This window comes from Onychomys torridus, chromosome 7 (assembly GCF_903995425.1).
Source record: "Onychomys torridus chromosome 7, mOncTor1.1, whole genome shotgun sequence".
NCBI lineage: Eukaryota > Metazoa > Chordata > Mammalia > Rodentia > Cricetidae > Onychomys > Onychomys torridus.
The window spans coordinates 70694819-70718133 of record NC_050449.1 but is presented as its reverse complement, the minus strand read 5'-3'; the positions used below and the strand labels follow the sequence as shown (position 1 = coordinate 70718133).

The 23315-nt window shown below is 39.2% G+C and overlaps 1 protein-coding gene across 3 annotated transcripts in view; it reads left to right on the top strand.

The window, feature by feature from the left end:
* Positions 1–525: 525 nt before the first annotated feature.
* The window catches only part of LOC118587711 (muscular LMNA interacting protein), a 228472-nt gene continuing 205682 nt past the window's right edge, over positions 526–23315 (top strand). Inside the window, exons 1-2 of one of the 3 annotated variants that reach the window (XM_036193738.1) lie at positions 526–737; positions 10328–10461. The gene's annotated coding sequence lies outside the window, so the exon portion shown is untranslated. Of the gene's footprint in view, positions 738–10327; positions 10462–11359; positions 11417–23315 lie in introns of those variants that run through there. The other 2 variants (XM_036193739.1, XM_036193740.1) reach the window with 2 other exon arrangements.

Here is a 23315-nt window from a genome sequence, read left to right as displayed (position 1 = left end):
CGTCCTCTGGCTGTGGATTCAGTAAATCCTTTGCAAACATAAGCAATCTTGAGAAAGCTTATTTTTTTTTTTAATACGTAAAATGTGTTGGTAGAAGTTATTGCTACTAGATGAAGCCTTTTTAAAGTTTGGAATTCATAGTTCAGTACGCATGTGTTAAATGGCATATTTTTGCGATTGTTTTTTTAAACGGAGAAACAATAACATTTCAGGAATTTGATCATGGGAGAATGTCGTGGAATAAGTGAAGAAAATTAAGAGTCTTGGTATTTGGATAGAAAGATCAGAACAAAATAGTATTTTCTCATAATGTTACAACATTGTGGGTTCATCAGTAATGAAATCTTAGAACATACCGATACCTGTTTTAAAATGTCATTTCCAAAATGGCCCCTTCTCCTGTGACTCAGTCTGTTTTGTGGTTTTCACCACCCCCTGAGGAGCACCTGACACAGATATCTCAGCTCGCTCACAAGCTGCTTTAATTTTAGCCCCTCGGCATCACAGCAGGTTGAGAGAAAACGTAGGAGCTCAAGAGTGGCGAAATCCTAGCCAGTGTTTTCGCGTTCTTTTTTTCACCCCCCAAAAGCGAGGGCTGGTGACTGGTAGAACCCAGGGGGAGTTAAGAAGTGAAACTGATAAGGATCCAGATTTCTGCTTTCTGGTTCAAATCCAGTTCTTGAAGCCATCCAGCCTCTTGAGAACCACTGCTAATTAAAGCAGTGTCTGCTGATAATGTAAGTCCGCGATGCGCTGTTTGAATGGCTCTTTTGATGTAGCTGTGTGTGATGGCGAATACAGAAGCGAGGCGGATGGATTGCAGGCTGTTAACTCAGCTTTCAAAGTGACATTTAGAGCACACAGTATGAGGGGGGAAATATGTTGCAAGTCTTCATCGTGGGAATTACAACTATGTGTAAGTTCAGCCCCAAGCACGATTCCCCCTAGGGGACGGGGATGAGGAATAGACTATCGCTGGGATGGTATTACATAGCTACATGACCTTCATAAAAACAAGATGATTTTCAGAGACTTTTCTTGGAGGATAGCTGTAGTTTAATTGCTGGCCTGTTGTAAGTACTTTCTACCTAAACATTTCCCAAGGCTCCTTTCATGAGCTTTCTGAGTTAATGGGCGTTTCTTTGCATGGGTGGCCTCTGGGGAACAGACTCCCACCTCTCCAACTTGTTCTCCAAAACAGGCCCTGTTCCTTTGTAAATACCAGGAAACAGCGATCCAGGGGTCGCCTCGTGGTTTAAGTACAGACTTGATAACCTTCATCTTAGAAGATAAGAGCTAGTAGGATTGCTTTTTCAAGCCTGTTCTAATTTCTCTGGGGACACCATGCCATAGCATGAGGCTGAAGGCAGAAAATGTCAGCATGAATTAACAAGCTTATTGCAGAGAGTGGGGTTCTCTTTAGCCTGTGGGAGGTGAAATAAAATCTTTACCATTCTGACTTTGTTTATTTTTTTCAGTTGAGCTTAGCTTCTCAGCTGGAAAGTCCTACAGATTTTGTCAGGCTGTCTGCTCTGTTCCCCTGTAGGTACATCCATCCACCACCCATTTATCCATTCATCCATCCATCCATCCACCCACCCACCCACCCATCTGCATGCATTCATTCCTCAGTCTAAATGCATTCATTCATCCATACAACTGGGCAGTCTGTAGTTTATTCATTTCCTGGCTACTGCTACTACTGTCTGAGATGCAGAATGAGGTGCCCTCCCCAGACTTTCCCAGAACTCTCTTATAAGTTTAGCATCATTGTGGAGGCTCTGTGGGATTTTCTTTCCTTGATGGTGGCACTCTCAGGGTTTATACAGCACCTATTAGTGTCTTTTTCTTCAACTCAGCTTCATCCCTCACCAGAAAATTCCAGCACATTTTCCATACTGATTTTCCTCTCATGCCAGGTCTCTTTTGGTTGTAAGTTTAATTTTAAAGCCTACTTTGAGTGGCCAAGAGATACCTGCTTCATCCATCAGACATCTTGGGACAGAAGCTCTTTAATTTATTTTTAAAAACTTATTAATTAATTAGTGAGTGTGTGTGTGTGTGTGTGTGTGTGTGTGTGTGTGTGTGTGTAGGTGGATACATGTGAGTGCAGGGGCCTTTAGAGGCCAGAAAAGGGTGTCAATTTCCCTGGATCTGGAAATACCAACAGTTTTAGTCCTTCTGGTATAGGTACTAGGAACCAAACTCAGGTCCTCTGCAAGAGCAACACATGCTCTTAACCACTGAGCCATCTTCCCACCTGCGCAACTTATTTTTAAAGCTTTTTCTCAATGTTTTATTCATGTTGAAGATTCTTTGCAATCAATACATGATGAGTGTTTCGTGGCAATTTTAAAACTCTAATTTTAGATTTTTGTTTGTTCCTTGAGGTAGAGCATTGATATGTAGCTCAGGCTGGCCTAGAACTCCTTGTATATCCCAGGCTAGCTTTGCCTCCAACATCCTCCTCTCTTTGCCATCTGACTGCTATGATTAAAGTATGCCACCAGGCCTGGGCTGTTGTATAATATTCTTATTCTGGATCAGGAGATGTTACAGTCAGTATGTGTCCCTTTCAATTAATATGTTAAAACTAGCCAATGTGGTACTATTGGAGACTGGTTTTTTTTTTTTTTTTTTTTTTGGGTGACGGTAATTAAGTTATGTGGTTGGAGACTTAATAAGTGAGATTAAGATCTCATTCTTCTGTGTGTAAGGACAGAACAACTGTCCCCCTTTTATTTTTATTTTTGTCATTTATCCATTCCTTTATGTGAGGACACATGGGAGTCACCGTCTCTACTAAATAAGCCAAGCCTTTACCAGACAGAAAATATTCAATGCCTTCATCTTGAACTCCAAACCTCAGGGCTGTGAGAAGGAAAATTTCCGTTCTTGATAAATGATTACCACTTAGGTTCTTGGTCAAGCAGCACACATGGAGCATGGCCTTCCCAGCACTGTGGAAAACCCTTGTGTGAACTATGTCATGTGGCATGCCAAAATGCGTAAATCTTAAAAATCCAAATTTCATTTTCATGTCTTAGATTGACTTCCCTATTCCATTCTCCTCTTTGTCTTCTTCGAGTTGCTTGACTATGGCTCTAACCATTCTCTAAGGACTTTGGAAGTTATTCCATGCCTTTTCAGTAGGGGCTGTTATAAGATCTGTACTTTTTGGTGGTGGTATGTTATTATTGTTATTTTTATGATATATTTTTTTCTGAGTTGGGATTTGTTCATCCAGAGCTACTGTCAGCTGATAGCCTCTGGGAGAAAGGTATCACACATTTGTAAGGGTGTGGCCCCTCTGGTGGGTAGATTACCCTTGAGTGAAGGCAACACACCCAAGGGCATATGATCTGTAGCATGAATGTTAAAGGTACTGATTAATAAAACCTAACCTGAGGCCAGTTATTAGGGTGAATGCTGGAAGATCAGAGAAGCAGAACAAGCCACAGCTTCCTCACCTCGCCAGTTCCTCAGCTGATCCTGTTTCCTCAGACTGGAAGTTTCTGAGTCCTCATTTGAATGAATCTCATCTGAACTGCTTCTCAAAAGCCTGAATGCTTAACCAGCCCAGTTCCTGGTTTTCAGGCTTTTTATACCTTTCTGCTTTCTGCCCTCACTTCCTGGGATTAAAGGCTCACATTCTGGGATTAAAGGCGTGAGTCACCATGCCTGGCTGTTTCCAGTGTGGCCTTGAACTCTCAGAGATCCAGATGGATTTCTGCCTCTGGAATGCTAGGATTAAAGGCGTGAGTGCCACCATTTTCTAGCCTCTGTATCTAGTGGCTGTTCTATTCTCTGACCCCAGATAAGTTTGTTAGGGTGCACAATATCTTGGAGAACACAAAACCACCACAATGATCAGCATAAACTATAATTGGTATGTTAAGAAAATGCATTATAAAATATTCTCAAAGAACTAATATGAATGAGAAAAAAAATGTGGGTAGCATAACTAAAATGATCCCATGTTAGAGGTTTGAAAACTGTGGTTTGTGTGGTCATGATGTGCATATGGTAACCCATCTCATTATGCCATAGACATTCAGTGTGGATTCTTATAGGAAGGGATGATGAGGAGGAGAGAAAGAAAGCATCCTGGTGCATATGTGAGTGTGCAGGATGTTCAAACACAGCAATCAGCACTGCCTGATTCAAAGTTTTGTTAAAACCCCTTTTCTCCCATGGTGGGTGTCAAAGCCACACTGAGTTCCCTGCCCTGCAAGACCTCAAAGAGGTTTAAGCCCAGAACCCATTTCATTTTCAGAGTATCTTAATTTTTTTTACCGTTTTGTCTGGCGTTTTCCTTCCTTGTACAACTTTTCCCAGTAAGTATTTCTCATAGTCTCTATTTAAAAGTTTTCCTATGAAATATGCAGTCTAATATTCAGAAGAACACAGGAATGTACATCCCTGTAGCTTTTCTGAAGCATAACAGATACGGAGACCCAAATATTCAATAATGTGCTTTCAGGCAGGTAATTTTATTCTAGAAATTTATTAGAAGCAAAGATATACATACTTGATTTCAATGATGCATATGTAATATTGTTCATAAAAATAATAAATGCAGCAGAAAAGTGCTAATCTATGATGCCAATACCTAAGTGATTTTAGAGGCATGGGTTGCTAGACAACATTTTTTATTGTTTTGCTAGAAAATACAGCTTTTATGCAAGGTAGAAGCATCATAGATCATCCATGTCACAGATATTAACATGCAGTTCTATGAATGTATTTGTTCAGGACATCCCTATGTACCAAGCCCTATAATCTCTCCCCCCACTTTTCTTCTTACTTCTTCTCTCACACAGTATATTCTGACTGCAGTTTCCCTTCTTGCTGCCCCTCCCAGTTCCCCCACATGTCCGCTCTCTCCCAGATCCACTGATCCTCCATTTCTCTTCAGAAAAGAACAGGACTCCTAGGGGTATTAACCGAACATTGCATAACAAGATGAATTAGACTAGGTATACACTTTCTTATCAAGGTTGGATGAGGTAACCTGGTAGGAGGAAAAGGGTTCCAAGAGGAGGCGAAGGAGTCAGAGACATTCCTACTTCCACTGTTAAGACTCCCACAAAACCCCCAAGCTACACAACCATAACATATATGCAGAGGACCTAGATCAAACCCATACAGGCTCCCCGATTGTCACTTCCATCTCTGGGAGCCCCTGTGAGCACTGCTTAGTTGATTCTGTGGGCTGTGTTCTCCTGGTGTCCTTGATTCCTCTGGTTCCCACAATCTTATCTTAAAGGTCATTATAAGGATAATTGGGATAAGTTTTATTTTTTCACTTTTACTGAAATTTCAAATAGCTGAGAGTGAGTCTTTTTTTGGTAATAAGCTCATATTTTTATGACTGTGCTGATTGATGAAAGTGTATCATAAGGGATTTCAAGGCCATCTGAGACTTAGTACAGTATTCATCTGACAGCAGGTCTATAGAAGCTTTAAGTGCATTTAGGCTGCTGCCTTTGTAAGGTTGGCTGCCTGCAGACTGCAAGCTCCTCAAGGTCAAGGACCTTATGTTCTTGGTACTTTATCATTCAGATCAATGTGGAATGATAGTCTTAAAACTTTGAGCTGCATAGGCATGGTATGATTTTTATATACCTAAATGTGTATGTGTGGGCATGCATGTGTATTACACTATACATAATTTTGTTACATTGTGGAGATCCCAAGCTAAGCCTCAATTGCATACTCAAGCTTTAGCCACATATGAAAAGCTGGTCGTTTGACACATTTCAAGGACTGTTCTCAAAGACTCTTAAGGAGTCTCTCAGGAAGAGACATACCCCAAGGGAAGAGATAGGCCGGATACTTAGGTTTTTGTTCACGAAGAGTAATAATCCACAATTATGAGGGCTGCCTTCTCATTCTGACTGATTTCCAACTCAGCCTCTGCCATCATGACTATGAATATGAATTGAGTTGTCTTTCATAGAATCTTCATATGATATGAAGAGCCAGAACACAAGTATGCTTGCTGCTGTGGCATGGTAGAGCCCTTGACACCCCTGTGTGGATTGATGGCAGCAGCTGTGATGTTGGCAGCATTGTGGGCTCTTAGCATTGGCAGTAGCATCACCAGAGAGTTATGTGAAAGCGAGCCAGAGTATGACAAGAGGGACATAGCAGTTTCTACTTGTTTGCCAGTACCCCTGATCAAAGAATAATGAAGTAGAGATTGTGAAACTTTCTCTTCCTATGTAAAAGTATCAATAGAGCTATTTTATACTTTTTAATTTGTTTTTTGACTGCTTCATATATATATATATATATATACATATATAAAATACATTTTGGTCACACACATCCTTTCTCCCTCTCTTGTACTCCTACCAATCTCTCTCCAACATAGTCCTTCCTTCTACCAAGTCTCCATCTCATTTTTATGTTTTTTTTCGGGGGGGGAGGTTTGCTTTGAGGCCCAGTGGGTTTAACCATGGCCACTTATGTGAGCATAAATGTGGAGCTCTCTGCTGGAGCATGAGTAAGTCACCAGTGGCTTTATCACTCAAGAAGATGACTTATTTTTTTCCAGAAGCCCTTGAATGCTATTTGCTCTTCTCTGTGTGGAACACCCATGCGCTCCTCTCTCCGTCCATGATTGAAAGTTTACAGGCTCATTCTTGTATAGTCCCTATGCAGGCATCCGTAGTTTTGATTTCATAACTACCATGGCCATGTCATACCCGCAAGACAGCATTTCATTGCCTTACTCCTTATTCAGTTCTTAGATTACTTCTGTTCCCTATTTTGCAGTGTTCTGCTATGGGAGGTCCTCCTGTATACTGTGAATGTGTGTTGCTATGATTGGTTGATAATAAAGCAGTTTTGACCAATGGTGAGGCAAGATAAGGTTAGGCAGTACAATCAAACTGAGAATGGAGATGAAGAAGGGCAGAGTGAGGGCAGATGCCAGCCAGCCACTGAGGAAGCAAGACATGTAGAAAATGAGGTAATAAGACATGAACCATATGGCTAAATACAGATAAGAATTATGGGTGAATTTAAATGTAAGAGCTAGTTAGTAATAAGCCTGAGCTACCAGCTGAGCACTTATAAGTAATATTAAGCCACCAAGTCAATTATTTGGGAAGCAGCGGCTGGGTATTTGGGAGTTGCTGGCAGGACAGAAGCCTCCATTTACAGTGTTCCTCAAACTTTGTACAGAGTGATGTGAGTGTCCTTATCAATGCTGTCACTTATTTTTAGCACCTTGGTGAGCCTCAAATCTATACATTAATTACTGCTCACTGAAAAGGGACAGTTTTTAAATTAAGGCCAAGGACAGCACCAGTCCATGGTTGTAAACACAGATATTTAAGAGGCTGTTTGACAACATGTTTATTCATCAAAACAAAAATAGTACAGTTTCTCCTCATGCCTGTGACCTAGGCATGACCTGGGTGGCCTAAGACTTTGACCAAGTCCACAGTACCAGGCATGAACTCCCTTTTAATGGAGCAGGGAAATCTGTTACCGTCACAAATCGTCACACCACTGTTGCACTATTAAGCATCTCTTGCTTTGTAGCACGCAGGGTTGAAAGCTGGGGAAGACTGCTGCTTACTGAGCTCCTCCTCCAGCTTCCTGCATAGCGACTTCTGGCACCATGGAAACTAGTCAGTAGGAAGGAGGCTTCCAGCCCAGTTTCAGCTTGGTTTCTTTGTATTCTTCAGCCAACCTGTGTGGTATCTTCAGCAATAGGTTCTTACCATCCTGTTTTGGTGGCAACCAATGGCAGTGGCCGTCATCTGTACAGTTTTGGAGGCCACTGTGGCCTTCTTGGTCAACAATGCCTAAGAAGATGCCCCACACCTGGCACTGGGAGTTTTATTTAATAACCCTTGGGCTTCTGGGATCAGCATTATTCACCTATGAATGGCACTCACATTCAAAGGAGTATTTTAAAATACTTTATTTTTAATTATATGTCCCTGTGTATATGTATGCATAAATGAGTGTAGCTCTATATAGAGGCTAGACGAAGGCATTGGTTTTCCTGGATCTGGAGTCACAGACAGTTGGGAGTCATCTGACGTGGGTGCTGGAAACCAGATTCCAGTCCTCTGCACAAACAGCAAGTGCTGGTAGCTCCTATACTGTCTATCCAGTTCCTCACTATCTTAATTATCATTATTATTATCATAATTATTATTATTCAGCTTAAAAAGTAGTGGGTTTCCATGTGAATCCCTCATGAATCGTTAGTTTGGTTAACCCTTCTTGCATCCATATCCTCCTTTCCTCCATCTCTCTTCCAACTTGCTCACCCCAAGCAGCATTCCTTTCTGTTTTTATGACTCGTGTGTTCTGCCACCTCCACCTTCCTTAAGGCTGCTGGCTGCACCCGCAAGCTCCTTTCTGGTTTCCAAGTCTCTATAGACATTCCAGCTTAAATAAACAGATCAATAAATTCAAAGTTATGATCTACACATGAGAGAGAGCATATAGAGTTTCACTGTTTGGCCTGGGTTATCTCACTAAGCATGTTTTCCCTAAATCCTATCCATTTCCAGAACATTTCATTATTTCATTTTTTTATGACTGAATAAAATCCCATTGTATAGGTAGGTACCATGTTTTTATTATCTATTCATCTCTTGATGGATATTTAGGCTGACCCCATTTCTTAGCTATTGTGAATAGAGCAGTAATGTATCTCTTTAGTAAGATATACAGCCTATTGTGTATACTCTCAAGAGCGTTATAGCTATGTCTTATAGTAGTTCTGTTTCTTGGTAGTACCCTTCCTTCCTTCTCTCTCTCCTTTCCCCTTCCTTCCTTTGTTCTTTTCTTAAAACAAAATATTCATTTTAATTTCCAAAGTGTCTATATCATTTTACACTCAGATCAACAGTGTTTAAAGGTTCCTTTTTACCCACATTTAAGCCAATATTTGTTATCATTTGTAACCTTCATGATGGACGTTGTGGCTGGGAAAGATGGGATCTTAAAGCAGTTTTAATCCATATTTCTCTGATAGCTAAGGATTATGAGCACATTTAAAAGTGTTTCATAGCCATTTTTACCTCTTTTGAGCACTGTCTGTTCTGTTCAGTATCCCATTTCTTAATTAGGTGGTTTGTTTCTTGGATGCTTAGCTTCTCAAGTCCTTTGTAAATTTTAGAGCCTCTAATGTATAACTGGCAGAGATTGTCTGCCATTCTCTAGGATGACTCTCATGATTGAGAGTTTCCTTTTATGTACAGAAACTTTTCATTTTGTGAGGTCCCATTTGTCAGTTATGGGCCCTATTTCTTATGTTACTGGAGTCCTATTTAGAAAGTCCTTGCCTGTGCCTGTGTGTTGAAGGATACTCCCTTCTTTTTCCTCTAGCAGTCTTAAGGTGGTAGGTTTTATATTGAAGTCCTCGACCCATTTGTTTTGGAAAAAAATTCCATACCTTTGAATAAATCAACCCATTTCCTTGATTGGACTTATTCCCATTTTATTTTATTTCATTTTATTTATTTATTGTGAGTGGGCTTGTTCCCCTAATTTCTTCCTTGGCATGTTTGCCACTGGAATATAGGAAGACTAGTGATTTTTACATTTTGAGTTTGCATCACTGTGAATCCTGCCGCTTTGTTAAAAGTATTGTCACATTAATAATTTTTTAGTGGCATCTTGAAGGTCTCTTATGTGTATGGTCATGTCACTTTTCCCATTTGTTTAACTTTATTCCCTTCTCTCGTCTTAGCTAAGACTCAAGCACTATATTGAATAAAGTGGAAATCTTTGTGCTTGATGTCTTTTGTTTTTAGTTTAATCTCTTAATGACCTAAGAATGCATTTTAAGGTTTCAATATATGCATGTTAAGCTAGATCAATGTCACCCCTTAACATTATGTTATTTTATGATGGGGAGATAAATGATTGTCTTGTCATTACTTCAGAGATAAAGGGATAATGACATAGATAGTGTCCTTGACCATGAAGGGAAAAGGAAAATCAGCTCAGTTTTCCTCAAGTATTGTTGACTCTGCCCGTTAATGAGAACTGAGAGAAAGGAAGATGAGGGCCATGGCTAAGTAGCTACAATTCTATCATCTTCCCAGTGGACAGAATGTTGGGTGGGCTTATTCAATGAATGGAATGGAATGTCTTTTCAAACTTACAAATGGAATTATGTTTTCCTTGTATTACAAGATTATCAAGGACCTTTCAATGTTATTCAAATGCTTCACCTTTGTTCATTGAGTTATGCAAGGTGATGTAGTGAGAAGAAAGAAGGCCTGGGCAACAGTAAACATGGTTGAGAAAACTTGCTTTGCTCACTAACCCTCAGTTTCTTCATCAGGAAAAGAGAACTAGTGAATAGATAAACTGGAGCTTCTCCCACTTGAAGTCTATGTAACTGTTGGAAGTGTGTGTTTTTGGAAGTCTGATTTTAATGACATCATTCTGTAATTTCATGATTCATCTAAAGAAGGGGTAAGTCAAAATTATTTTTGAAGTTGTTTTTTACCCAGAATAATACCTCTTATACTAGCATTAATCGTTATAATGTATTTAAAAGCACCCACCCCATCTCCCTCTCAACATCACATCTTGTTTTTTTATTGTTATTAATAACCATTGAGTCAGCTAATGCTGCCTACATATATGGGTGGGTAGTGGTGGATGGATATGATCAATATGCAGCATATAAATGCAACTTGCAAGAAATAAAACTATCATTTATAAAAGAGTAAGTTTTTATATCAAGAAGTTTATTGAGAAACATATATATGCATATTACAGGAGAGCCATATTTTGGAATTAGCAATTTTAGTTTATAGAAAGGACAGTAAGGAATAAATATTGAGCAAATTTTTTTTTTTTAATTGAAAGGAATAGTTTGTTCATTTAAAAATTTCCAGTTACTTTTTCAAATATCTGAGCTGGCTTAGCTCTGTACATAGAGATGAAGGAATTATTTTTTTAAAAAGCAGATTAGTCTCTTAGTCATTAAGAAGTGGTAGCAATTTTCAGAAGTGTGTTTATTTGTTTTAAATCTGATTTGTTGATGAATGTTCTGGAAACATAGACCCTAGGTTCTTACAGGTGAGAATTGTTGAGTAATGGCCAGGACAGTCATTATGATGAAGGTAAACGTTAAGATGGATTTAGAGTCCAAGACTGACACTCAGTCTTTGCCAATAAGCTGGGGAGATGTCTGGTGACCCCTCTTCTATGAACTTCAGTGTTGTGTCTACATACTCAGTATTGTTATCAATGTCCGCTGACAGTAGCCTTGTGATTTAATGTGGCACTGAATAGGAAACTGCTTAGATGAACACATGCAGAGTGCAGAACATTCTTGTATATATAAGCCTTGCCTCTCTTCGAAGTTCCCTCCAGTCTTGCCAAGGCTCAGCAGTGTTTCCCGTATGCAGTATGAGTCCAGGTATGTGAAAGGATGTCAGACTGTGAGTACACCCTTTTAGCTCAGTTGTAGACACCAGCTACCTTGTGGGACTCCAGTCGGGGAATTTGTGAATTTCATAATAGGAGTTCCTGGTTCAAAATATGTGTTCAAAATATTTGAAACTACTGGAAGAGAAGACATAGTTTAACATAAGTGAAGCAGATATTGGAAGCATCTTGTTTAGTGTTTGATAGAAGACTGAATGGTGAAACTTTCTGAATTTGTGTGTGTTAGGGTAAGGTCTTACTCATTCTATGGTGAAAAAGAAAGATAAGAACAATATAATTTATTTTACCAAATAGCTTATGTTCATTCAATTTATTTACAGGATTGCCTTTTTTTCTGAGATCATATTAATCCTTGTGTTTTTTGTTTTAAGATTATCTTTGTGTTTACAAAGGGACTTTCCCTCAGACACAGTTACTGACTTGTATAGTTGAAAAGCCTGGAGACCCCTTTTTCTCTGACCTTTTGACTATACTTTCAAACATCCTTAAAAGGCTCACGTAACTTTGTTTTCAGACCAAACTGTAGCATATATTATATATCATTTTGCTTTCCTTTCTTTAAAATCTGAATTTTTGTATCCAGCAAATATATTAATTTTTGTCTATAACAAACAATGCTGATATGAACATAGTGAGCAAATGCCCTTGTGGTATGATTGAGCATTCCTTGGGTATATGCCCAAGAGTGCTACAGCTGGGTCTTGGGGGAGATGGATTCCCAATTTTCTAAGGAAGTGCCACATTGATTTCCAAAGTGGCTGTACAAGCTTGCATTCCCACCAGCAGTGGAGGAGAGTTCCCCTTGCTTCACATCCTCTCCAGCATAAGCTGTCTTCTGTGTTTCTGATCTTAGCCACTCTGATAGGTGTAAGGTGGTAGGTATCTCAGAGTCATTTTGATTTGCATTTCCTGGATTTTTGTCATATTCAAAAACTCATTTTTCCTATTTTTTCATTCTTGTACCATGTATAAATAGCCCCATTTATTTTTATATAAGAAAGTTTGATTCAAAACTAACAAAGATTTTGAATTTCTCATGCACCAGAAGACCACAGTCCTGTCCATGTGTTTTCACAGGGGTAGAGTTCTTTTTTTGTTTTTGTTTGAATCATAAAGACATATAATAACCATAAAATATCTATAAAATTAACACAACTTTTCTTGTCAAGATTGACAACCTTTAGATCTTTTAACACAAAGGTTTTACTCATTAAAAAGTATAAGCATAGCTGTATTAACAAATCATTGGTGATTTTTGAATAGATTGTGAATAGATTTTGAATAAAATGTTTAAATGGCTTAAGTTTGATTTTCATCTTCATTTCCTGAGTAATTTGTTAGTGAATGTGGAACTGTATGATGACATTTTATGAACTTTAAATCATTCTCTTCTGAAAATCATGCTGGGAGCTGCCATTTAAAAACAAACAAACACAAATAAAACTACTCTAGAGGAATAAATGTGTGGATGTAAAATGGGTGAATGCTGTTGAAGTGCATTAATGACCAAGACCAGTCTCAAAGTGGGAGCTTACCTGTCCATCAAAATGAAAGATACCAATCTCCTTTGGCATGGCATAAATATAGGCAATTGCATCTTCCAGGTATAAAGACTGAATAAAATGAACATTGGTGATTAAAACCAGACCAGAAAATTATCTCTGGCATAAGGCTGAACTTTGAATTTGGTTTCAAGTGAATGAGTGGCTACTCACCTCATAAATGAAATCACAGGCTGATTGTTTTCTTACTGACCCGCATAAACAAAATATGAAAATTATGAAATGCTGTGGTATAACTATCATCTTAAATCATCCAATGTCTTTTGTTATTTTTAAGCTCATAGAATAAAATTACAAAGAGTAAAGATAATCAGACACACTGCCCAAATCTGTTCCTTACCTCCAGTCTCCTGGAAAGCACACATTTATTCTCAGAAGCTCAACTTACATCTTTGTGAGAATGTTGAATCAATAGATTCATGTCATAGGTGTGTTGTCAGCTTATTGTCTTTGTGACACTGTGTTTGAGAGAAGCTTAGCATAAAGGAGATTTCAATCCAGTGTTGGCCGTTCCATTTGTTTGTAACTGTGACAAGACAGATATAATAGCAGCAGAGGATGTGGTGGATGAACTGTGTGTGTATGTGTGTGTGTGTGAGAGATGGGGGGGGGATAGTGACGAAATATACCTTTCAAGGACAGGTTCCCAGTGACCTACGCTCTCCAACTCCACCCCAGTTTCTAATATTTCACTCAGCTGTCAATTCATGCACTGGTTAATCCATTGATTAAGTGTGAGCTCTTGTGATCACACTTCTCATATTCTGCTCTGAGCACTGCTACGCTAAGCATTCCACACACAGGTCTTTGATGAATGACCTTTTGAGACTGTCTTTTCCTCAGAACTGTCTTTAAGGTTCCTGCTCAGCATGTCACCTGATTGGGCAGGACAGTAGTGTGCTCCCTTAGTGTTGAGTAAGATCCCATTCCACCATTTACTTAACTCCATCTGCTGAGAAACAGCTAGGTTGTTTCCAGTCCTACTGCTATGAAAAGAGCATAAGCACCTCTGTTCAGGTTTTATGTGAATATTAGAATGAATAGCTAGAGAAGAAATTTGTGGGTCATATAAGTATGTTTAACTTTATAAAAAAACCTTTCAACCTGTTTTTCTAGAGTTGACAAAATATGTTTCTTAGTATTTTAAAATGTTTTAAATGCCAGTTGCTTGACATCTTTATTCACACTTGATATTTTCATTATTTTTATCAGAGTCATTCTGGTGTACACACACACACACACACACACACATGTATATATATGCTGGTAAGATAGTTAATATTAATTGTCAACCTGATAACCTCTAGAGCCACCTAAGAGACAAACCTTTGGGTTTTGGTCTGTGAGGGAGTTTCAAGTTAATTTTCGGGGAATATCTACTCTGAATGTGGTGGTGCCATTCCATGGGCCAGGGTCCTAACCTGAAAAAAAGAGAGACTCTGCTGAGTTCCATCATCCGTGTCCTTCTACGTACTGACTGTGGATGTGACCCGCTGCCTCCTCCTCCTGCTGCTCTGGTTTCTTGGCCACAGTAGATTGTACCTCACACTGTGCACCAAAGGAAGCTTCCCTTTTCTCATGCTGTTTTTCAGGTACAAGGAAAATGACTAATTATAGCTGGAATCTTATCTTGTGTCTGAATTGCTTCCTCAGTAGCTAATGACAGATTTAACTTACTTCCTGGCAGTTCTGGGTCTTTTATTCACAGCTTTTCTATGATTGGAGAACTGACAGTACTCTTCCTACATGTAACAAATGTCTTCTGGACAGAGCTTCTTCCGTTGCTTAGTTTTTTTGTTAGTTTGTTTGTGTTTGTTTTTAATGATCTTCTTGGCAGAACAGCTACAAAAGGACACAGCAGCTACAAAAGGACACAGCATTTCCTCTCTGCCATTGTTATCATCCTTTTCTCCACTTCCGGTTCTTCTGTCTCCGTAAATGCATTCACAGATTTATGGCCAAGTTTTCATCTTATCTTCCTAGCAACTGATTTTAGGGTACCATTCCTTTTTTTTTTTAAAGTCAGAACTCTGATAAGAAATATTAAATCTAATAATAACAAGATTATTACCAAAAAGTTACAAACCAGTTAAAGATAGCATGAGAAATTATATAAGAACCGTTACCAACACCTGTAAGCCAGCGCTCTGTGATTAAAGCAAAGTACAGCGAGGTTCTAAAGGACAGAGGAGCTGTGGACAACGGCTCAATGAAAACACGCAGATGCTGTCACGTGACTGTTAGCACCAGGCACAATTTACCCAATCTCTCCTTTTAGGTTTCACATTTGTGAATTAGGAACGTATTTTTTTCCTTTTAAACATTACCTGGGCACAGCTGATGTCAGTTGGGTCATATACCTCATGGTCTGGTAGGGATCCATACATTACTACCAGTAACCACGAGTCCTTAGTGACTACGGCTGTCTGACTTCAGAGAGAAAACAGCCATGGACAGGAAAAGAGACAAGGAAGTTATAGGGGTATGAGGGGATATAGAGGGGGATTTAGACCTGGTTGTATCTGTTCATCTTAAACTATAAGCAAAAGCCTCAAGACACCTGGAGATAGCCCATCGGTGTGCTCTTAGATCTTGGCAAGCAGAGTACTTTACCATACATCTTCTCCTACAGCATCCTGAAAGTTGGTTTACCTCCCAGTGCTGCTTCCCCCTGGGCAGCCTTCAGTCAGAAAAGAAGAAATTTATACTTCTAATCAAAAGATGTAATGAACTGAAATGATTAATCTTGGCATGAATGGAAGTCTTAGTGTATCTTCTATATAATTTCTCTTTTTGGGGGGAGTTTGAGTTTATTCTGAAGATTTTTATTTATGACAACCCCCAACTTTTTCTAAAGAAATCTGCTCCACCCACAGCCCCATGACTTTTCCATTTTGTGCCAAGAATGTGGTCCACCCACCTCCTTAAAGTTTACTGAGCCAAGGGAACTAACTAGCTCAAAATTGGCAGTGTATGTGGTCTGGTACAGAGAAGAGCTGGACACACCCACTTTTAGAGTTAGGGAATGTGATGTCTGTTGGCAATAGGGGTTGCCATGCTACACAGAAGAGAGCATCTACAAAAGTAGAGGGTAATACTTGAGTAAATAGTGGAAAAAATACAGTCTTAGGTAATTAGAGTCAGGTTTGGCATTGCAGTATAATATGTAGTGAATGCTATTGAAGAGAAACTGTAAACAAGAATCAAGAACATTCCTATGTATTTCTCAATTTCCTTTATCTATAAAGAAATATTCAAGGCTTGATATTTTCTGAAGAAAGTGTTATTTAGCTTGCATTTTTGAAGCAGGACGTTCAAGATTGGTTCACCATTTTGGTCAGTCTCTGGTATGGCCCCCTTGGGTTGCATTATAACATGACAGATGGCTAATCTTGGGAATGCTATACAAGAAGGAGAGGTAGCCAGGTGAGACAGGAAGTCAGAGAGTGGAGTGGAACAAGTGTTTTACTCTTTGTGACTTGTTCTCACAAGAACTTATGCTGCAGGAGAGCAGCAGTAATTCCATCTGAGGACAATGCCCCAAGTGACCTGATTACCTTCCTTCCACTGGAACCCAACCCCTAATACTCCCTCTGTTACATGGCTTGGGGACTTACAGTCTGTGTCTTGAGACAGGTTCATCCCCCATCTTCAGCAAACCAATTAAAAGAGACAAATTAAGAGAGGTTAAAACAGAAAAAGGAGTTTTATTCCATATGGTCACATTGAGAAGATATACAAAGAGATAAAATTACAGCCCCTCTCCTCCAAGTCCATCTTTGGGATTCGGAAGTGAGATTAAAGTTTAAACATAGAGCCAGAGACATATTTACATCTAAGCACATAGAGCTAGGAACATATGCACATCTAAACAGTCCAGGTCAAGATATAGTCCCTTTCACCATTGATGAATCATTGGCAGGGCTAATGTCTGATACCATAAGGAGATCTGATAAGTCATTAGTAATGTATGAAGTTTCTTTCCAGGAGAAAAAAATCCCCATATCTGTGACTTTTCCCTTCTTCCAGCATGAGATTGCTGGGGGGAAATTTCCATTTCTGGCGGTGTTTGTATTAGTTACTTGGATTGCTGTGCTCAAACACTATGGCTAAGACAGATTATAATAGAAGAAAGGGTTTATTTGAGGGCTACAGTTCCAGAGAGATAGGAGCCCATTGCCATCATGGCAGGAAGCAGAGCAGCATGAATTTGGAACCTCAAAGCCAACCCCCAGTGACACATCTTCTCCAGCAGGGCTATACCACCCAATCTTCCCCCAGCAGTTCCACTGACTGGGAACCAAGTATTCAAATCTGTGAGCCTATCAGGGGGCATTCTCATCTAAATCACAGCAGAGTCCACTGTTTCAATAGCTGGTAGTCAGACTGAAAAATACAAGAGTCTCTTTAATACAAGAGTCTCTTTAGAATGTCTTCACGTCTGCCAGGCCTGTTGTGCTTCTTCTCTTCCGCCTTCTTCCCCTTCTCCTCCTCTTCTTTTTCTCTGCATCCTTCCTGATCCTGACTCTTAAAGGTTCTCCCATCCCTTAATGCTGCCACATGATTTGTGATTTGGGAGACCAATCACATCCAAGCCACAGCAGCATCTTTCTATCCCTGAAGTGTGATGTGAAGGTGGACTGGAATGAAGCACTAACTGTGGAACCAGCATGATTCAGATCTTGGGAACGTGTGTATCCTGCTAGTTTATTGTAAGAAGTCCCCAAAGAAATGATGACTTTCCTGATTGGAAAGTTGAATAAAAGACAAAATTCTGCTGTTGCCTTCTCCTAACACTGGGCATAGGGCTAAATGTCCACGAAGAACCTTGTTGAATATTTTAAAAATGGTCTAAGTTTGACCTAAGGTGATGGTTGTCATTCACTGAAGACTATAAAAATCTTTGAGCTGTATACTTGCAAGGGATAAATTATATGTTATGTAAAGTATTTGCCAATAATTCTGCTCCTTTTAGGCCAAACTTCTCAAACTTAAAGCAATAACTTCTCTCGTCTTGCTCTTACTAGTCCAGAGGCAGCAAGGCATAGCGAAGGCAGCAAACAGCTTGGCCACTTTAGATATTTGGTTCTTAATTTGACAAATGTGTTAATTACCTTGCGCTCTGGTTCCTGGTTCAAGAATTAAAAGCCACAATCAATTTTAAGAGCTGTCACTTTTCTTTCAGAGTGAATGGATGCAGAATGTCAAGCAGATGTTGGACACTGATTGGGCTTAAGCTGGGTCTGCATGAGGCATGCTGCACTAAACACTGTTTGTGTGGTATCCTTTCCCATATAAATCATTTTGTTCTTCTCTGGATGGAGGACAGGCTCACCGGATACTATTGTAAGAATATGCTTAGGTATTAAAAAAAGAATAGTGTATGTAGGCACTATTTTTGAGAAAACAGCTCTTGCTCGTTATTGCTTGAAGGTCAAACATGACTGCTTTTGCTAATTTTTAGATGTTTGAAGCAGATCCATTCCATTGATGGTAAATTTTCCTCTCTCCATGATACCATATTATTACATTAGACCTTGAAGTTCATTCTAAAGGCCTTGCTTCATTGTACTTCTCCTGCAGAACCTGTAGGGGGTATTACTTTGGTGAATTGAATAAATTCCCACTTGAACAGTGACCCTAAAAAAGGTCTTTGCCTAGTGCTGCTGAGGTATGTCACTTTATTTCCAATCCCTCACAGGGAAGAGCAGTCTGAGGGGGAAGTTGTTATCACAGGGAATGCCTCATGGAGGGGGATAAGCATAGTATCTGACATGTAGGCAATTTCAGAGTTTTATTTAAAAGTATTATATTTCAACATAGTGATTTTAAACTTGGCTTCCAACTGTCAAATAATATTTTCCTCATTAGAAATTCACGAGGCATAATGGTACAATACACCAAGACAAATTTTTAAGATCCTTAAGCTTCTCAAGGAATGTGCTATTGGCAAAAATCTGAATTGGGCTTCCCTATGAATCATCATGACCTATTTTGTTATTAATAGAGTTGCCTTCAGTGTGGAGAGAGGACCAGAATATTTGGGAGGGCCTCTAGTTCTTCATTTCTTTAAGGTCAGTTGTTTTTAGTGTCCAGCTCCTGCTAGGCAAGGTTCTTAAGTGGAAAAGCTGTAGTTTTTTCCTCCATTTACTTTGACCAGCTCAGCCACCAGGAGTTACATTCCCTGAGACCTAGAAACTGGCATCTGCTTCGTCCTGAGATTCTATGAAAATATTTTCCATAAATGTTCTACTTGATTAACACTAACTCGAACATTGGTGGATGAAGGCATAGTTTTTGGGTAGGGAGACTGGTAATGCTAAAGTTAAGGACATTCTTTTTCATTGGATAGTTTACCACATTGTATTATAGAACTTGTAAACTACAGTTAACAAAGAAAGCAATTTCCCTTATTCCAACAGCCAGCTCATGCACTAATGGAAGCAGATGCAGAGATCCATGGCCAGGCCCCAGGTGTAAAGTATTCTTGAGGCAGGTGATGGGGAAACCAAGCAAGAGTCAGTGAATGGCAAGGAGAGGTGTACTCAGAGGCAAGATTTGTGAGCTCGTCACCTCATTGGCTTCTAGGAGAGGGGAAGATAGGATCAAGGAACAAGGACTGAGGAGAGAGACTATGTATAATGATCTTGGAGCTTGGAAACCTGTTTTTCCATTCATTAAAGAATAAGTTTTGTGGACACAGAACAACTTTCTTCATTGAGGGCATTAGCTGAGTTTCTACTAGTTTTTACTCAGCCCTGAAAGGGACTGGATTTGACACCTAGAGCTGGGAACAACAGTGTTTATAATTTATTACTTTAGTCATAGAGAGAATAATATTTGTGGTGGTTTGAATGAGATGTCTATCATAATTTCGCAGCATTTGAATACTTGATCTCTGGTTGGTGGCTCTTTGGCTGAAGATTAGGAGGTGAGGTCTTGCTGGAGGAAGTATGTCACTAGAGGTGGGCCTTGAGGTTTCAAAAGACTTACACCATTTCCAGTGTACCCTCTCTGCTTCCTGTGTATTAAGTTTTAGATGTGAATTCTCAGGTGCCACTCCATCACCATGTCTTCCTGCCTGCTGCCACTATGATGGTGATGGAATTAAATGGCAGGAACTATAATCCCCAAATAAACCTTTCTGTAAGTTGCCTTGGTCGTGGTGTTTTATCATAGCAATAGAAAAGTAACTTATACAATATCCATAAGAATTTTTTTTTTTTTTTACATATGACAATGAAGGAAGTCGTATAATGACAGAGAGGGAGCAATACAGGGAGGTGGGAAGAGAGTTCATAGTTGGGAGGACACAGGAAGAAGACAGCTTTGGAGACAGATATGATTGAGCCCTGCCAATTCATTGATTTGCTTTCATTGTTGAATGTCAATTAAGAAGTCCCAAATGAAGGTACCAAACAATAACACAATGAATGCCAACCTTAAGAAATTCACTGCATGGAGTTTACCATGTGGTAACTCCAATGTCAGGCACATCATTTGTATTATATAATTTATTCCTAATAGTAACGGCTAAGTGCAGTGTGGTGATATTTGTCAGAGGTGGACGAAGGCCAGTGGAATTTATAGATATTTTTGAGAAAAAAGTCAGGTTTTGTTTTGAACGTAGGTTCCTGAGAAGGCTGCCAGTATCAATACGAACAAGCATAGAAGTGAATGGATTGAGAAGTAAGATGCTAATTGGTAGGAGGATAGACAACTGACCTACCTCCAAGTGGGAAAGAAGCCATACTTAGGCTGATGGGATTTGGAGGGAACAGGAGTTTATTAAGATGGAAGAGAATGATAGTGAGAAAGGACATAAGGAACCGAGGGTCATTTGGATATGAGCATATCACAGAGTGTTGTGGAATATTACTTTAACTATGTAAAGGTGTGTTACAGTTGTTTATGCTGCCTTTGTTTAATTATGTAAAGATGTGTTGTTATTTTACCTTGCCTGCCTAAGGTACCTGATTGGTCTAATAAAAAGCTGAATGGCCAATAGCTAGGCAGTAGAGGGATAGGTGGGGCCGGTGGGCAGATAGAATAAATAAGAGGAATCTAGGCTCAAGAGGCAAGAACGAGGAAGAAAGAGAGGGAGACACCTAGGGCCAGCCAGCAGCCACCAAGCAGCCAGACATGGAGGAAGCAGAACAAGTAGGACATGGAGAATGAAAGAAAGGTAAAAAGCCCCAAGACAAAAATGTAGATGAAGAGAAACAGGTTAAATTAAGTTATAGGAGCTAGTGGGACAAGCATAAGATAAGGCCAAGCATTCATAATTGATATTAAGTATCTATGTCTTGATTTGGGAGCTGGTTGGCAGTCCAAATAAGCCTGCTACAAAAGAGTGTGTTTCTAGCTTATTTGCTCTATTAGAGAAACCCAAGGGAAAGGGAGCAGACTTCAATTCCCAACGAGGAGGTAGAAGGAATGATCAAGATGGGGACTACACTCATTTTTCCCCCAAAGGAGTTTTGTTCCCCGGGTGCAGAAGTTTTTGTGGGATTATGATTATTAACTACTACATTTTATGGTTATTAACCACCACATGTGGTTAGTAGGTGATGAATAGACAGATGACACCCACCATTATGGGAAGAAAGAAGCATGGACAGGAGCCTTACTTTGGCTGTGTCTTAGGCCATATCCTCTCTACCAGTGCCTCTGTGAGAGCTGAATAGTTTTAAATGTTTGAAATCTGTTTTTGTTTTTGTTTTTTTGACAGTCAAGACTCAGCACTGTTCAGTACTCAGGGCTGTTGCAGAGAGGAAGACACTGATAGTGAGAGGGGCCAGATGCCTATGGAAACCTTCCTTGAAAATCTAGACGATACATTTTAAGAAAGGATAAGTCAATATCTTAAGTGTGAGTATACTCTTAAGCCACAGTGTTCATATTCTTCACAATGATGAGTCTTCTTACTCTTGGCTGTGAATTAGAAGCCAGGGTTCACCAAAGACCAAAGACAGTTCATCTCTCTGGTGGAATATTGATGTTGGTAGTTGAACAATACTCCTTGGTGCTTCTGATCCCCAACAGAGGCTAAACACAGCTGCTGTATGTAAAGAGCTGAAAATGCCCCTGCCAGGTCAGTGTTTTTATATCATGGATAAATCTTGGTGTTGATATTACATATAGCTTATTCTTTTTTTAATCACAGCCATATTAGCACACATGGTGGGCCAGTCTTTATGCTATTTACCTTATTCTGTAAGTCACGCATCACAATAGTAAGTGTTAGATGCAGGTCAGTGAATGGGGAAACAGTCTACTGCTTGCAGCACAAGAGACTGGCATAATCAAAATACAAGCTTAGTTTGTGGGGATGCTCTTATATCCCACAGGGCAGGTTCTGTAGTTCTCTGCTAAATATTCCCACTCACATGCACCATCCCTCCAAACCCCATTTTTAATGCATTATTTAAAAATTACATGGATTGATCCCTTCTGTCCTAATATACTAATCTAATATGAAACCTCTGTGGTTATCATCAAGTAGTTTTAGATATTTTTGTGAGATAATGTTCAAAAGAAATGAAAGGGTTTAATTTCTTTTCTTTCAGTTATATAAAAAGTAAACTATGTAAAATTTTTATTTTGCTGAAGTTCAACACTGTGGATATTCTGATTGAAATGTTGATGGAAGTTTAAAAATTGTCCTGGAATCATGTAAATGAATTTAAGTTTGATTAAAGGATTTGATGAAATTGTGTAGTGGGTATAGGAGTTCTTATTTCAGGAAAAAAGAATGTGCATGCATAGATTTACTATTTTTCTTTTAGAGTAAAATCCAGAAACACAGAGTCTATGTCTATTTTAAGTTTATTTTTACACAGGGAAGGAATTAGGCTTGCATATATACAACACACATGCACACACACACACACACACACACACACACTTTTTACTAATAGTAATATAAACTGCGTAGTAAGGATTTAACACATAATAAGCCAACAGAAGAAAATGAGAATGTCTGCAATATTTTTTCTACCTTCCTATCCAAGAGTGGACACTATTAATGCATTGAGTGTAATCTGCCCACTTTACCTACACTCATGCATTACCTACATTATCACACTTGCATTAATTCTTAGATAGTTCTTAGAATCCTCCCATTTACTGCATTTGAACCCTAGTTCTCATCAAGCATTCCTCCACAACATAACTTACCAGGATAGCATTTTTGTGGTGTGGATATTCTAATTCATTTAACAAACTTCTGCTAGCATTAGATTGTTCCTAATTTGGGACTTAAATTTCATTGCTTTTTTCACTACTGTAAAGGGTGCTATGTTGTAT